This window comes from Rhinolophus hipposideros, assembly GCF_964194185.1.
Source record: "Rhinolophus hipposideros genome assembly, chromosome: 4".
In the NCBI taxonomy this organism is placed as follows: Eukaryota; Metazoa; Chordata; class Mammalia; order Chiroptera; family Rhinolophidae; genus Rhinolophus; species Rhinolophus hipposideros.
This window is the reverse complement of record NC_138050.1, coordinates 77,636,589-77,652,813: the sequence shown is the minus strand read 5'-3', so window position 1 is coordinate 77,652,813 and position 16,225 is coordinate 77,636,589. Positions and strand designations below refer to the sequence as shown.

The 16,225-nt window shown below is 35.7% G+C and overlaps 1 long non-coding RNA gene across 2 annotated transcripts in view; it reads left to right on the top strand.

Moving 5' to 3' along the window:
- Positions 1-6: 6 nt before the first annotated feature.
- Positions 7-16,225, top strand: part of LOC308496377 — a 35,177-nt gene continuing 18,958 nt past the window's right edge. Inside the window, exons 1-2 of one of the 2 annotated variants that reach the window (XR_013993176.1) lie at positions 7-81; positions 15,040-15,221. This is a non-coding gene — a long non-coding RNA (uncharacterized lncRNA). The remainder of the gene's footprint in view (positions 82-15,039; positions 15,222-16,225) is intronic. The other variant, XR_013993177.1, reaches the window with a different exon arrangement.

Sequence of the window (16,225 nt, the reverse complement as noted above, 5' to 3'; positions counted from 1 at the left end):
ATTCCTGGAGCCTGCTGGGAAGAGACGTAAGATCGGCGGAGAGCACGCTGCAATCGTACGGTAGTTTTGAGTTTTGCGTAGGTACGTGGCTTGCGGTTTTTGTGCCTTTTTACGCTTTAATTCTCTTTAGAAATAAAGGTTTTGTTTTGCAATGAGGGAAAGACCACTGATTTCAGAAACAGTGGGAGCCCCAGCTCCTCCTCTGTAACAGATGGCCGTGGCGCGTCAGCCGGAACGAACCTGCGGACTGGAGCGCTCTTTAAGGGCTTCCACCCCGCTGGGTGCGGGGACGCGGGGCAGGGCCTCCGGTTGGTTGCAGGTTTGCTGCGCTGCGCTGCGTCCTCCGTTTACCTGGACCCCGCAGTACCACGTTCTGTGTGTGCTGTGATGGTGACAAATTTGGGAAGCACAGGCTGGTGTCATCTAACCTATGAGACCTCCAGAGGATTAGTGTCTTGTCCAAAATTAGTCCGTTTGTTGGCGGAGCAGTGATGCCCCAAATGAAAGGCGAGATAATGAAAAAGTTTTGGAGATGGGCCGTGCTGCTAGTTTACAATACAATGTGACTGTCTGTACCTAATGCCATTGAAGTGTACACTTGAAAACGGTTAAAGTGGTAAATTCTATGTTATGTATGTTATGTATATTTTTACTGCAATAAAAGATGATTTATAAATTGAATATTGCTAGTGGAAAGGTAATATTCTAATTGTTTAGCCTGTTTGTTTAATAGCCTTGCCACTGACTGGCTCCACCATCATTTTCAACCTTATCACCAAGTGTTCTACAACTCTGGCCCTCCACAGAGGAAACACTCCAGCAATTGCTACTAGTGTAAACTGAAATCAGGATATACTATCATTTTCCCCTTAATAAGATCAAAGTATTTCTGGTAAAAGAAGAGTTTGAGGAGCCATCACCCATTCTTTAGTAGGCACTCCCTGACTGTGTGACTCCATGCAGCAGTGCTTCCATACTTCCCCAGGGGTCCAAAACATACCAAAACTGTACAGAGTAAGAAGACTAAGGAGTTGTGCTATTAGCAATAGACTGGAGTTCTTTATTTTGTTCCACATTTTAGAAAAGCACTATCCAATAAAAATATGTTAGCCAAATAATATCATTTTAAATTTTCGAGTGGCCACATTTTTAAAAAGTAAAAATAATAATAGTAATATCTTTTATTTAGCCTGTTTATCCAAAATTGTATCATTTCAATGTACAATTAATATAAAAATTATTGAGATATTTTACTTTTTGTTGTTGTTACTAGCTCTTTAAAATCCACTGTGTATTTTATACTTATAGTACATCTCAGTTCAAACAAGCCAGGATATATTATTTTTCAAAAAGTCTAGTGCCTGTAAACTATAATCAATCGATCGATTACAAGGGCTCAAAACCCATGCTACCATAGTGGCTATGGTATTGGACAGTGTAGCTTTAAAACTTTGGAGAGTGTCTCTTGTGGGCATTTAACTGCCAGATGTCTGTTGTTTCAGTGTTGTTGGTCATTTTTCTCTGCTCAAATTCTGGCCCTCAGTAAGAATGGGCTCTGGCAGCCAGTTTGCCCAGTGGTTAGAGCACAGTGCTCATAGCATCATGGTCGCGGGTTCCATTCCCACTTAGGCCAGTGAGCTGCACCCTCCACAACTAGATTGAGGCAACTACTTGACTTGGAGCTGATGGGTCCTGGAAAAACACACTGTTCCCCAATATTCCCCAAGTTAAAAAAAAAAAAAAAAGAACGGGTTTGAATTTCAAAAGCTCTGATTAAGGTTCTACATCATTACTTTTGTAACAGACAATTTGTCCTAAGGCTACTAAGCAAATAAGAACAAAATGTAGAGGTGAAACTTCTTCAAAAGATTGTTTATTCCTCCCCTCACTTCTATTAGCCAGAGAATAAAGGAGAGAAGAGGAGGATAGGGTACACACAGTTTTCTTCTGATTCTTGGCTTGAAGGACAGCGACATCTCCATAGTAAATACTTGTTGGAAAAAAAAGCAGTGAAATGAATGACATGGCAGAGTACTCACAGAAGCTCTATAGGGATCAGAGGCATATAAGCATATAAATATCTATCTCTCGTGGAACTCCAAAATGAAATTTGTGAATCTGCTTTGCTATCTCTTGGGGTGTTTTTCTTAAGGTATTTATCCTTACAATAGCTAATGGAATGTCATAGGTAGCCTCACAGATGAAAGGAACTTCAGGAGCCCTGACTCAGTATATGAGCTGTCACACTCGTCAGGTTATGGATTTTATTCCCCGGTGTTCGTTCATTCATTCAACGAATATATAGTACATCTCAGTTCAAGCCACATTACAAGGGCTCAATATCCATGCTTTGCTAGTGGCTATGGTATTGGATAGTGTAGCTTTAAAACTTTAGAGAGTGTCTCTTGTGGGTGTTTAACTGCCACAGATGAAAGCCTACTGTGTGCTGTGAACTTCTCTAGGCCCTGAAGATACAGATGTAAACAAGAAAGGCAAGGTCTTTACCCTCCTGAGACTTGTATTCTAGCTAGTCTGTTAGATTTTTTCAGGGATCTTTTTGTTTTTTGGGTCTCCCTGCCTTCATAGATTTTTTTTAATGTTTTTTTTTTTATTATGGAAAATTATAAACATCTACAAAAGCAGAAAGAAGTATAACCTTTCCCATCATCCTGTTTCTATAATAATCAACTGGTCAATCTTACTTCAGTGATACTCCACCCTTTCCCTTTATTCCATTTCAAATTATTTTGACAACATAGACATCATTTCACTGACAGATGGTTTTTAATAATACATTTGTTCCTCTGGATACTGAGATTTACATCAATCTGTCATCATCTGTGGCAGTTTGTGCAGGAGACTTTGGAAATGTATGAATGTGTGTGTGTATGAATATGTAATATACATATGCATATATATCTTCAGCCTCCATCCAATCAACCATTAATACCTATTGAGTCTTCATCCTATGCACACCTAGAATATATTCATTGTCCTTCACCCCAGACTGTATGCTGCAGCCAAAGAAGTCCATAAGAGCCCATTCTAATCATGGCACTATTTAAAACCGTTTATTGACTCCCCACTTCCCAGGCTAAAGTATAAATTTATTACTAACACTATTTAATTGCAATTGTGTTTTATTGTATTAAGCACTGTGCTCAATGCTTTACTTTCACTGTGTTAATCTTCATGATTTAGCATTCCCATTTTACAGCTGAGAAAATTAAGGCTTTGAGTTGCCCAACCATGGCAGAGATTGAACTCAGGTCAGTAAACAACAAAGACCACAGCTTTAACAGATTTTTCATTAATTGGTCCCTGCGTAGCAATCCAGCTTCATATGTCACTTTTTTACATTTCATACTACAATGCTGCCATACCAAAGTATTTGTACTTCCCCAAACGAACAGTACTGCATTATATAATAAGACGACCTGGTACAGGCTGAAGAAACCATTAAAACAGGAACATAAATATGTTTTTTAGAGAATTTGGGATTTCTTTTAAAGTATTAAACATAATGATAAAAACCAGACAGAAGGACTTTCTCATATGTATTTTAGTATTTTTATTTTAAATTTTAGATGGAGGAGCATTAAAATATTTTTGATGCTGTAGGCCTATAAAATCCTTTATTCCTATAAACAAGCTATGCTGTTTTTATTGTTTTTTACACAGAAAGCGTCCCTTCTGTTTATAACACCATGCTCAACCCTATTCTTTACCAAACTTCTAATCATCCTTCAGGACTTCTCTTAAAAATTATTTCCTTCAGGAAGCCTTCCCTGAATAGGCTGAGTGTTTAGTGTTTATCCCTATTATACTTATATCACACTATATTGTTAATATTTGTCTATCTACCATATTAAAAGATCCTAGGTTCCTTGAAGGCAAAGCTTTTTTCCATTCACTGTTTTATTCCCAGTATCTAACATAATATATAATACATTTCCTTTCTCAAACAAACTTAGGCTTATTAGCTTGCCACAGCTAGACAGAGTGCACACCATAGAGAGTGCAACATTTCAACAGGTAGAAGATAGGAAAGAATATCTATAGAGTTAGCCATAGGTTGGCCTTGGCAGAGATTGGTCAGAATTTGTAAACTAGGAAGTTGCTGGAACAATCAGTGGGCTTGTCTTTAGGACACATGACTTTGTATGGAGTTACTGTTCGGTTTGTCTATAGTCTTAGAAGATCATGGGTCTGAATGAGCTGGTGTTAAGAGTCTGAACTCAGTTTGTCTTGCTTGTTAATGGTTTTGTACAGTTTTTCTCTTTTGTGAGTTACAGAACAGGTTTGCAAGTTGTGGTTTCTGTTTCTATCTTCAGTTTCCCCTCACATTTTAGTTGCCAGCTGAATTGGTTTTCTCTTTATCAGAAGAATAATGACAAAGTTCCCAGTAGAGGCTGTTATAATTTGATATATGCCATAAAATAGCAATATAAATGAAGTATTCTTGAGTTAAAAAGAAACAACTTTTTTTAACTATCATTTCATTGCAATCCTGCCATATGCAAGGCTCTACATACATTATGTATTAGGCAAGTTACATATTTTATTTAATCCTCAACAATCCAATGAAGTTGGTCCTATTTTTCTCATCCTCATTTTAAAGCCAAGAAATTAAGATGGAATAACATTAAATAACCCACTCAAGGTTACCCCGGTAAGAGATAGATCTAGGAATTTATTAAACATTTGGTGGGTACCATCCTGGGAGCTCTATGTTAGATCCAAAATAGACCTCTGAAGTAGATCTATCGTATTTCACCGTTGAAGAACCTGAGACATGGAGAAGTGAAGTAACTCATCTAAAATCACAGAGCTCATGACCACATCATAGGGGCAGGATTTAGACCCAGGCATCCACGGTCTATGCTCATCTCCACTTTGCTGTTTCTCTTGAGCCCTGTACTCCAAAGAAAACCACTGGAAATTGTGTAACGCTGGGCACTGAAGAAGCAATCATTATTTAGGAGAGCTGCGTAGCTGAGATGTTCTGGTTTAGGGTCTCATGAAATTGCAGCTAAGATGTCTGCCGGGGCCACAGTCTTTGAAGTCTTGCCTTGAATTGGAGAATCTCCTTCCAAAATAGCTGCTGGCAGAGTCCTCAGTTCCACAGCATGTAGGCCTCTTCATATGGATGTTTAAGTGTCCTCATGATATGGCATTTGCATATCTGCATCTCTTGGATGCAGTCTCTCTGCATCCAAGAGAGAGCAAGATGGAATCCACAATGCCTTATGAATTAGCCTTGGAAATCTAACACCATCACTTCCATCACACTCTATTCATTAAAGTCAAGTACAACTCACATTCAGGGGGAGGAAAATTAAGCCTCACCTTTGGAAAGGAAGTATATCAAATAATTTGTGGACATACTTTAAAACCACACCACTACCCTTGAGGCTGTGTGAATACTATATCAGTGATTCCTTCAGCAGTCTCTGCAGAGAATTGACTGCTTGCCTGCCTATATACTACCTTGGGGAATAGAGACTTTGGTGATGTGCTTGTCAATCTTTAGCAACTGGCTTTCTAGAAAACAAAATGGATGGATACATTTGTATATACATAAGTTTTATTGATATAAAGGATGAGCAGCATACAACTTATGAATAATAAAATGTATAATACTGTTTATTATAAATTAATACAACAAATTGGGTCTCACAAAATGTTTTAGTTGATTTTTGCCAAATACTTGTTATCTGTAACATTTGCTGCCTCACTTTCTTATGTGACAATCTATGTGATTGTCTTATGTGGACAATCAACAAAACAATAAATCAAGCCTAGCTCTGTGGCCCTTGCTAATTTCCATAGTGTAAAATGTTCTCACCATAACCAATTTCAGGTTACTAACATATCACTGAATGCAGAGTTGGAAAGATTCATAGTAACACACCACTATACAGTATTTTCACCATACAGTAAAATAGATGTAAATAACCTTAGAAGTATAAATAATAATAAAGGGGAATAATTGCCTGTTTAAACATAAATGTAATTTTAGGTTTAGATAATTCAGTTTTTAATAAAATCTGTGTTTAACAAATAGCTTGCAAACTTCTTGAAAAATTAACAATCAGCTCTCATAGGCTGCTAATAGCTGGTTCCAGCACACCATTGACTAGAAACCCCTTTACCTTCCACCACCTGGGGGATTCCCAGTACTTCACCTATCAGAATCGAACCCATGAACTAACCAAGAAAAACAACATCTTAGGTAAGAAGCACCAATAGTTTGAGAGAGGAATATCAGTCAGAACAAACAAGGGGAAAATAGAACTGATAAAGAGAGATGAAAACCTGAATTTTTTTAAGAGGCATTGTTGAAGAGATTTAAGTACAACACACAAAAAAATTAAAGAATTTAGTAAGTAAATAGAAGGAGAAGATGGTCACCACTGAGACACTAATCAATGATCTGCAAGGTAAAAATAGAAATCATAGTAGAAAAGAGGTAGCTTGTAATTTTGCAAAGCACATCATAAATTAGCACATCATAGATTATGCTGTCATGACAAAGAACAACATTTATAGATACTCGTAATTGTCGTGTAAATCATTGCTTAACTATGCAAATATAGTCCTCCTAGCTTGAAAAACCAGTATTTTTAATCAATACTAATATACTTACACAACATGTAGGCTTTATAGTTACTACAACTTAAAAGCCATAATAAATTTTTAAAAACTAAAAATCTTCTACACATATTGCCATATATGTAGAAATTTTTCCTGTATAACCCACTTTAAGCTGTACCATATTTCAGGATGTATTTAATGGGACAGGTGCATACTGAATCAAATCTTAACGTTGATGTTCAAATGCTCATCTTGCCAATCTTAGTGGTATATTACCAGAACTTAACATTTATAAGAGTCTGAAAAACTCAGTTTTATTAAGCTAGTCTCTATAATATGGTAAATGATTTAATGGAATTAACTGTGTCAGTGTGTATTAGCTAAAACCAAAATGGTCTCTGATATGCTCCTGCAGAGCCAGCAGAGGGAGCTCAAATGTTTTTGCTTTTTAACTTACTAAAGAAAACATTTAAAAGCTGTTGGATTATTAAAAATGCTGTTGTTATTTAAATGACAACAATGTATTAGTAAAAATAATTTTTATACTTTTATTAAAATAATAAATGTATTCCCAAACAAAAAAGATATCAGTATCACTTATTTTATTTAGGAATAGCACGCACTTAAAATTATATTCTTTCCATTTTTTCAATAGGTTTTACTTAAAAAAGTTTTTTTACCAAGCTTTCTGGTTCTGGTAAGGTGGACTAAACTAAAATGGAAAGCTTCCAGCTGCAAGCATAAAACATGATAAGTAAAATATGGCACGTTTTAAATTTAATTATTTCATATGTAGTACAACATTCCCATCCACTCAGTTATCAGCCTCCCCACATACATAAACACCATTATTAGTTTTTTATGTGTACTATAATTTCTTCATGAAAATATGTACATGTGAATATAAAGTCTCATTCGAATTCATTTTATTCTTTTAAAAAGTAGCATATCATATACCCTATTGTGCATCTTGCTTTTATCACTAATATATCTTGGAAATCTTTCTGTAAGTCTAGAGTAGGGACCTTACTCATTTTTTAAAAACCTTTGTATAGTGAATAGCAAGTACATTTTAAGAATATATCATAATTTATTTACCTATTCTTAGTTGATGAACTTTTGAATTGTTTCCAGTCTTTCTCTATTGCAAACAATTTTTCCAAATGCTTGTATAATAACCTTGTATATATGTGCCAGACATAGTCTTCATATGCACAAGTCCCAAAAATGGGGTTGCTAGGTAAAAGGACATGTGATTTTGTAATATTGATGAATATTGCCGAATTATCTATGCAGGTTATACCAATTTATATTCCCTTAGGAACAATGTACCTATTTTGTCACAATATTGCCAACTGAATGTTATCAAACTTTTGGATTTTGCCAATCTGATAAATGAAAAATGTATCTAGTTGTGCATATAGTGTACATTTCTCTTATTATGAGTTAGTTGAACATCAGCATCAGAGCCATTTGTATTTCCTTCCCATGAATTTACTGTTCATAATTTTTTTTTTTAAGATTTTATTGGGGAAAGGGAACAGGACCTTATTGGGTAACAGTGTGTACTTCCAGGACTTTTTACAGGTCAAGTTGTCCTTTCGATCTTGGTTGTGGAGGGTGCAGCTCAGGTCCGGGTCCAGTTGCCAGTTGTTAGTTGCAGGGGGCACAGCCCACCATCCCTTGAGGGAGTCTAGGAATCGAATCGGCAACCTTGTGGTTGAGAGCACACTGGCCCATGTGGGGATCGAACCAGCAGCCTTCAGCTTTAGAAGCATGGAACTCCAACCGCCTGAGCCACTGGGCCGCTTGTTCATAATTTTTTGCTCATTTTTCTATTGGATTGTTGGTCCTTTTTTTATTAATTTGTAGGTGGTCTCTATTTGGGCAATTAGGCCTTTGTGGTATGTGTTACCCCTTTGTTGTCTTTTGACTTGTATTTATTTGGCATGCAGAAATTTTCATATTTACATAGTCTAATTTATCAACCTTGCCTAATGCCTTTTAGATTTTGGGCCATAATTAGAATGGCCATTTCAAATCCCAGGTTATAAAGAATTTTCCTATGTTTTATTCTGGTACTTTTATGATTTGTTTATTTTTTTCATTGATTTTTGGATTGTGACTTTATTCTGAAGTACAGGGTGAATTATGGATCCAACATTATTTTTCAAAATTGGTAGCAAAATGTCCTAATACCACTAATATAGTGAAACACCCCAACGTCTCCACCAAAAAAGTGTTAGAACTAATAAATGAATTCAGTAAACTTGCAAGATATAAAATCAACACACATAAATCAGTCGCATTTCTGTATACTAAAAATGAGCTATCTATAAAAACAAAGAAAACAATCCTATTTTCAATAACATCAAAAACAATAAAATTCTTAGGAATAAATTTAACAAAGGAAGTGAAAGATCTATATGCTGAAAACTATAAGGCATTGATTAAAGAAATTGGGAAGACACAAATAAATGGAACAAAATCATGTGTTCATGGATTAGAAGAGTTAATATTGTTAAAATGTTCATATTATCCTAAGACATCTATAGGTTTAATGCAATCTATACCAAAATTCCAATGGTATACAAGTATTTAACAGAAATAAAAAATATATATAAAATATGTATGGAACCACAAAAGACCCTGAATAGTCAAAGCAATCTTGAAAAAAAATAATGCTGGAGGCATCATATTTCCTGATTTCAAACTATATTAAAAAGTTATAGTAATCAAAACAGTATGGTACTATGCTCGCTTGGTCAGCATACATACTAAAATTGGAACAATACAGAGAAGATTACCATGGCCCCTGGACAAGGATGACACACAAATTCTTGAAGTATTCCATATTTTTTTAAAAAAAGAAAAAAACAGTATGGTACTGATATAAAATCAGACACATAAACCAATGGAACAGAATTAACATTTTAGAGAGAAACCCAAATATGGTCGACTAATATTTGACAAAGGAGCCAAGAATACTCAATGGGAGAAAGGATAGTCTCTTCACTAAATGATATTGGGAAACCTGGATATTCACTGTAAAAAGAAGGAATAACATTGGACCCCAATCTTACACCATTCACAGAGATTAACTCAAAATGTATTAAGGACTTAAAGGTAGGACCTGAAACCATAAAACTTGGAGAAGAAAACAAGGGAAAGCTCTTTGACATTAGTTTGGGGAATTATTTTTTGGATATGATACCAAAAGCACAAGCAACAAAAGCAACAATCAACACGTAAGACTACATCAAACTAAAAAACTTTTGCACAGAAAAAGAAATAATCAACAAAATGAAGAGGCAACATAGGAATTGGGAAAAAATATTTATAAACTGCGTATCTGATAAGGGGTTCATATCTAAAATATGGAAGAACCTCATACAGGCCATAGCAAAGATACCAACTAATCCCATTAAAAAATGAGCAGAGTATCTGAATGGACATTTTTCCAAAGAAGATATACAGGTACATGAAAAGATGTTCACCATCACTAATAATTAGGGAAATACAAATCGAAACCACAATGAGATATCACCTCACATCTGTTAGAATGGCTATTATCAAAATGACAATAACTAACAAGTGTTGGAGATGATGTGGAGAAAAGGGAAACATTGTACACTATTGGTGAAAATGTAAGTTGGTGCAACCAGTATGGAAAACAATATGGAGGTTCCTCAAAAACCTAAAAATAGAACTACCATATGATCTGGCAATTCCAATCTGGGTATTTATCAAAAAAAGAAAAAAAAAGAATACACTAATTCTATATGCACCACCCCCATATTCATGGCAGCATTATTTATAATAGCTAAGACATGGAAATAGCCTAAGTGTCCAATGACAGATGAATGGATAAAGAAGATGTGATATATACATATATATACATATATATATGTATATATAGATATATACATATATATATATTTTTTTTAATGAAATCTTGCCATTTGTGACATCAGTGGACCTTGAAGACATTATGCTAAGTGAAATGTCGTACAAAGACAATATTCTATAATCTCACTTATATGTGGGATCTAAAAGACAATAACAGCAACAACAAAAAAAACAAGCTCATAGATACACAGAACCAATATATGGTTAACAGAGGCTGGAGGTGGGGGTGCAGGTGAAATGGGTGAAGGGATCAAAAGGTACAAATTTCCAGTTATAAAATAAATAAATCATGGGGAGGTAATGTACATGATGTACAGCATGGCATATATAGTTAATAATACTGTATTGTGTATTAGAGAGTTGCTAAGAGAGTGGATCTTAAATGTTCTCACAAGAAAAAAAATTGTAACTATGTATTGTGGTGAATTTTGTTAGACTTATTGTGGTGATCATTTCACAGTATATACAAATATTAAATCATTGTGTTTTATACCTGAAACTAATAAAATGTTATGTGTCAATTATGCCTAAATTAAAAAAAAAAAAAAAGATAAGTAGACCATATTTATGTGGGTCTATTTCTGGGCTTTCTATTCTGTTCCACTGATCTATTTGTCTATTCTTTCATCAGTGGCCACACTGTCTTGATTACTGTAGGTTTACAGTATGTCTTGAAGTCAGCTAGTGTCGGTTCTCAAATTTTGCTCTTTTCCTTTAATGTTGAGTTGGTTATTCTGGGGCTTTTTCCATATAAATTTTAAAATCCACAAAATGACTTACTGGGATTTTGATTGGATTGCATTGATCAAGGTGAAAAGAACTGACATTTTGCTGATATTGAATTTTCCTATCCATGAACATGGTATAGCTCTCCATTTATTTAGTCCTTTTTCCTCTTTCCTCAGAGATTGAAGTTTTCTTCATATAATTCTTGTATATATTTTGTTAAATTTATGCATAAATATTTTATTGGGGATGCTAATGTAAATGGTAATGTGTTTTTACTTTCAAATTCCACTTGTTCATTGTTGGTACAAAATTGATTTTTGTATATTAACCTTGTATCCTGCAACCTTGCTATAATCACTTACTAGCTCCGGGAGTCTTTCTGTCGAGTCTTTTCTACATGGACAGTCATGTCATCTGCTAACAAAGACAGTTTTATTTCTTTCTTCCCAATCTGTGTAACTTTCATTTCCTTTTCTTGTTTCACTGTATTAGCTGGGACTTCCAGTAAGATTTTGAAAAGCAGTGGTGAGGAAGGAACATCCTTTCCTTGTGCCTAATCTTACTAAGAAAGCTTCAAGTTTTTCACCATTAAGTATGATATTAGATGCAGGATTTTTTTTGATAGATGTTCTTTATAAAGTTGAAGAAGTTACCCTTTATTCCTAGTTTCCTAAGAGTGGTGTTTTGTTATTATTGTTGTTGTTGTTGTTGTTGTTGTTGTTGTTGTTGTTTTTAAATAGGAAGGTAAGATAGTTGGACGCACACTCCAAAATCTGTCTTCTCTATGGAGGGCAGTAGCTGAAATCTCTTTTGAAATCTTTTAGCCTTACTGGGCTATTTTAAATCTGCCCCGTGGAGATAGAGTTCAGGCTTTAACTAAAGATTTGAGCAGAGAATTTGGAACTTACCTTCTCTGGACCTCTCTTTTATGAGATTTTCCTTTCTTTCCAACCACAGTGGCCACCCCAAACTCTGTGCTTTGTTTATCATTTCTTTAAGCCAGTATGACTATGGGTTTCAATGAAAGTTTTAGTTCCCTCACTGGAGCCTACCCTTTAGATAAAAATTGTATATGTTCACCTGTTGCCACAAGGAAGTGGCAAGTGTTTATTTCAAGTGTTTATTTCCCTCCAATTTCTGCCTGATTTGGGCAGCTCTCCAGTTTATTTAGGTAGTTGTTTTATAGGCAGTTTTTTAAAAATCACCATGTATATTTGAATGCTTACTCTGATGTTAGTACAGAGAATTGGGTTTAGTGAACAAACACTGGACAAAGGAAGCCCAAAACAAAATGACCTGAAATAGGACAATGATCTAAGACTAGAGAAGACAAAAATCGAGAACATCTACAAGCTTATATTGGTGAGCTTTGTGACTCTGAACTGCCACACTTGACCCATCTAAAATTTTCTTCATTGCATAGGGAAGATCATAAAAAGAGGTTGAGGTAGTAGTCACCAGAATTATTGTCACCTAAAAGTCACATATGAGGCAAAAATAAAGAGAATTATCAAAGCAAAAACATTCTTGCTTTAAGCAAAAACATTGATCTCCCCATTTTCCATTCTGGAAAATAAATCCAGACATTTCATGAAGTGCCATTGATGGGCAATTACAAATATCTATAGTATACAAAGATATACTATATCAAGTAGGAATTTCGTCAACTACTAGCAATAGTTGTTGTAGACCTATTAGAATGGCTTAAACACCTAAGCATTTATTCATTTACGTAAAAGAAGTTCAAAAGTGGGTTATTCACAGGGGGCGGCCGAATGGCTCAGTTGGTTAGAGCTCGAGCTCTTAACAACGAGGTTGCTGGTTCAATTCCCACATGGGATGGTGGGCTGCACCTCCTGCAACTAAAGATTGAAAACGGCAACCGGACTTGGAGCTGAACTGCGCCCTCCACAACTAGAACTAAATTGAAGGACAATGACTTGGAGCTGATGGGCCCTGGAGAAACACAGTGTTCCCCAATATTTCCCAATTTAAAAAAATTAAAAATTGTAAAAAGAGCGTTATTCACATTGGCACAGAGTTCCACAAAGACAAAAGGAATCCAAGCTTTTCTATATTTCTGCAGTGCCTTTCTTACCATACCTTTCCACCTTCAGGGTGAAGGGTGAGGAGTAAATAGACAAATCCATCCAACCTTTCTGTTAATAAGAGCCTTCTAATAAAGCCCAGCCTACAACTTTTGCCTACCTCTTTGACCAGAACTTAATTACATAGCTCTACCTACCTACAAAGGAGGCTGGAAAGTACTTTTTTAAAAACTGGAAAAATTGGCACCTTGAATAAAACTGATATTCCTAAGGATAAAGGGGAAAATTGATATTGAATAAGCAGTCAACTTTCTCTACCACATGTACCAAATAATTTCATTGGAGCTCTCAAAGAAAAAAAAAAAGAAAGGAGTATAATGACCCATTAGCAAACTTCGAGTATCTGTGTACAGGCATATCCAACCTAGGTGCTCAGATGAGCATTAGGAAATTTCTTCCTTTTATTTCTCACCTCTGCTTTTGTCCAGATTGGAAACAGGCTTAGACGTATTCTCCCCTCATGGTGGAAAGATAGCTACGTACTGGAAAGACTGTGCTTAGAGTCTCCCAGTTTAGCAATGCCAGTAGAAAGAGATCACATTTCTTAATAAGTGTAGAATGAGTCATACGAGGGACTCACGGTCCTTGGTATCACTGTCTATTCCTGCCAGCATTATAGACAAGGAATGTTCGTCTGTGATTGATGAGATCTGCATTATGAACCTCATCTTCCTGGGTCAATCTGAAATAAACCATATGAACGGAGTTGGGGCATGTTTCACTATGTTAAACTCAATGCCAGCAAAAGGGCCACTGGATCCTAGGCAGGTGAAAATAGCAGGCCTGGTACAGAGGGTAAAAACTTAAAGAAAAAAAAGTTAATTTGGGGGCTGGACCGGTGGCTCAGACGGTTGGAGCTCTGTGCTCCTAACTTTGAAGGCTGCTGATTCGATTCCCACATGGGCCAATGGGCTCTCAACCACAAGGTTGCTGGTTCGACTCCTGCAAGGGATAGTGGGCTGCTCCCCCTGCAACTAGCAACAACAACTGGACCTGGAGCTGAGCTGCGCCCTCCACAACTAAGACTGAAAGGACAACACTTGAAGCTGAACGGCACCCTCCACAATTAAGATTGAAAGGACAACAACTTGACTTGTAAAAAAGTTCTGGAAGTACACACTCTTTCAATAAAGCCCTGTTCCCCTTCCCCAATAAAATCTTAGGGGGAAAAAAGTTAATTTAGATACTTTTAGTCCAGAAATGAAAAAAAAAAAAGAAAGGAAAAGTACTGGTAATCTATAAATCCCTGGCACAATTGTCTTCAATAATACTCAGTAATACAGTGCCCACAGGGAGAAAGTATACTACAAGCCCCTGCTGATAATACTGTGAACATTATGAAAAGCTTTTACAGTTCTGAAACAACTACCAAAATACCAACAAGAGGATTTTCACAAGTATACTATTTATAGGGATATTAATTTGTGGTAACTCCTTTAATACCTAAATCATGGAGATTCAAAGTGATGTACAATCATAAGTTAATCCTTTCAATATCTGTAATAAAAAAGATTATAAGGAGAAAAGGGCACAAAGCAATGACGTGTATTTTTCCAAAGTCATGAACTTAAATCGGCTGCCAACCAAAGCTGCTGACTCCCAAAATATATGATTCATTCTGCTCCACATTTCCATATCTTATTTTAGTTTACCACAATGATTGGTCTTTTTTGGCATTTTTTTTTTTTTTTTGTAGGTGATTGGAGAAAATGAAAATGGCCACATGTTTGAAACTCAGCATCATCTGCCCTAGGGAAATAATAAACAAAAAAGGACAGCACAAATACTCAAATGAAAGAAGCAAATGGGCACAGCAAGAAATCCATGGAGAAAATTTGCCAGTAGCTAAAAATAACTAATAGTGGAGTATAAATTGAGGTATCAGAACTTTCAATATTTGGTATGACAATAAATACACTTAGGACTGTCTTTTATTTTGCTTTCTTTTAAAATAATGTTATACTTACAGAAAAGTTTCAAAAAAAGTACAAAGAATTCCAGAATAACCTACACCCAGATTCTCCAAATGTTAACTTTAGTTGTATTCAGTCTTCACTGTCTCGACACGTGTGCATGTATACACACACACACACACACACACACACACAACTTCTGAACTACTTAAAAATAAGTTTCAGAAACGATACTTCATTTCTGCTATACTCTTCAGCGTACATTTCCTAAAACCAAGGACATTTTCTTACATAACCACAGCACAGTTTTCAAAATTAGGAAATTAATACCGACACAACACTGTTATTTACTTGACAGCTCTTATTCAGATTTCACTAACTGTCCCAATAATGTCAATTACAGCCAAAGAAATTCAGGATCATGCATTACATTCAGTTGTGTCTCTCTACTTTTCTTTAATATAGAAGTCCTGAGACTTTCTTTGTATTTCATTAAGCTGGCATTTTTGAAGAGTACCGGACAATTGTTTTGTAGTGTCCCTCAGATGTTAGGGTTTGTCTGATATTTTCTCCTGATAATATTCAAGTTATGCACTCTTGGCAAGAATATCACAGAAAGGATGCTGTGTTTTCAGTGAACCACATTAGGAGACATATGTTGTTGATCTGTCTCATTATTGGTGAAGTTCACCTTGATCATTTGGTGAAGGTGGTGTCTGTCATGTTTCTGTACTGTAGCATTATTGTTACCTCTTGCCATTAATAAATGCTATGGGAAAGATATTTTGAAATTATGTAACTATCTTGTTTCTCCTCAAGCATTTACATGCTTGTTTTAGCATCCATTGATGACTACTGCCTGAATCAATTAGAATGAGTATCTTTTAATTGAACTTGTTTCTAAAATGAGTACTAGTCGTGCCATGCTAAGTATACGCATAGTTATAGGACTTTCATTATAGATGAATT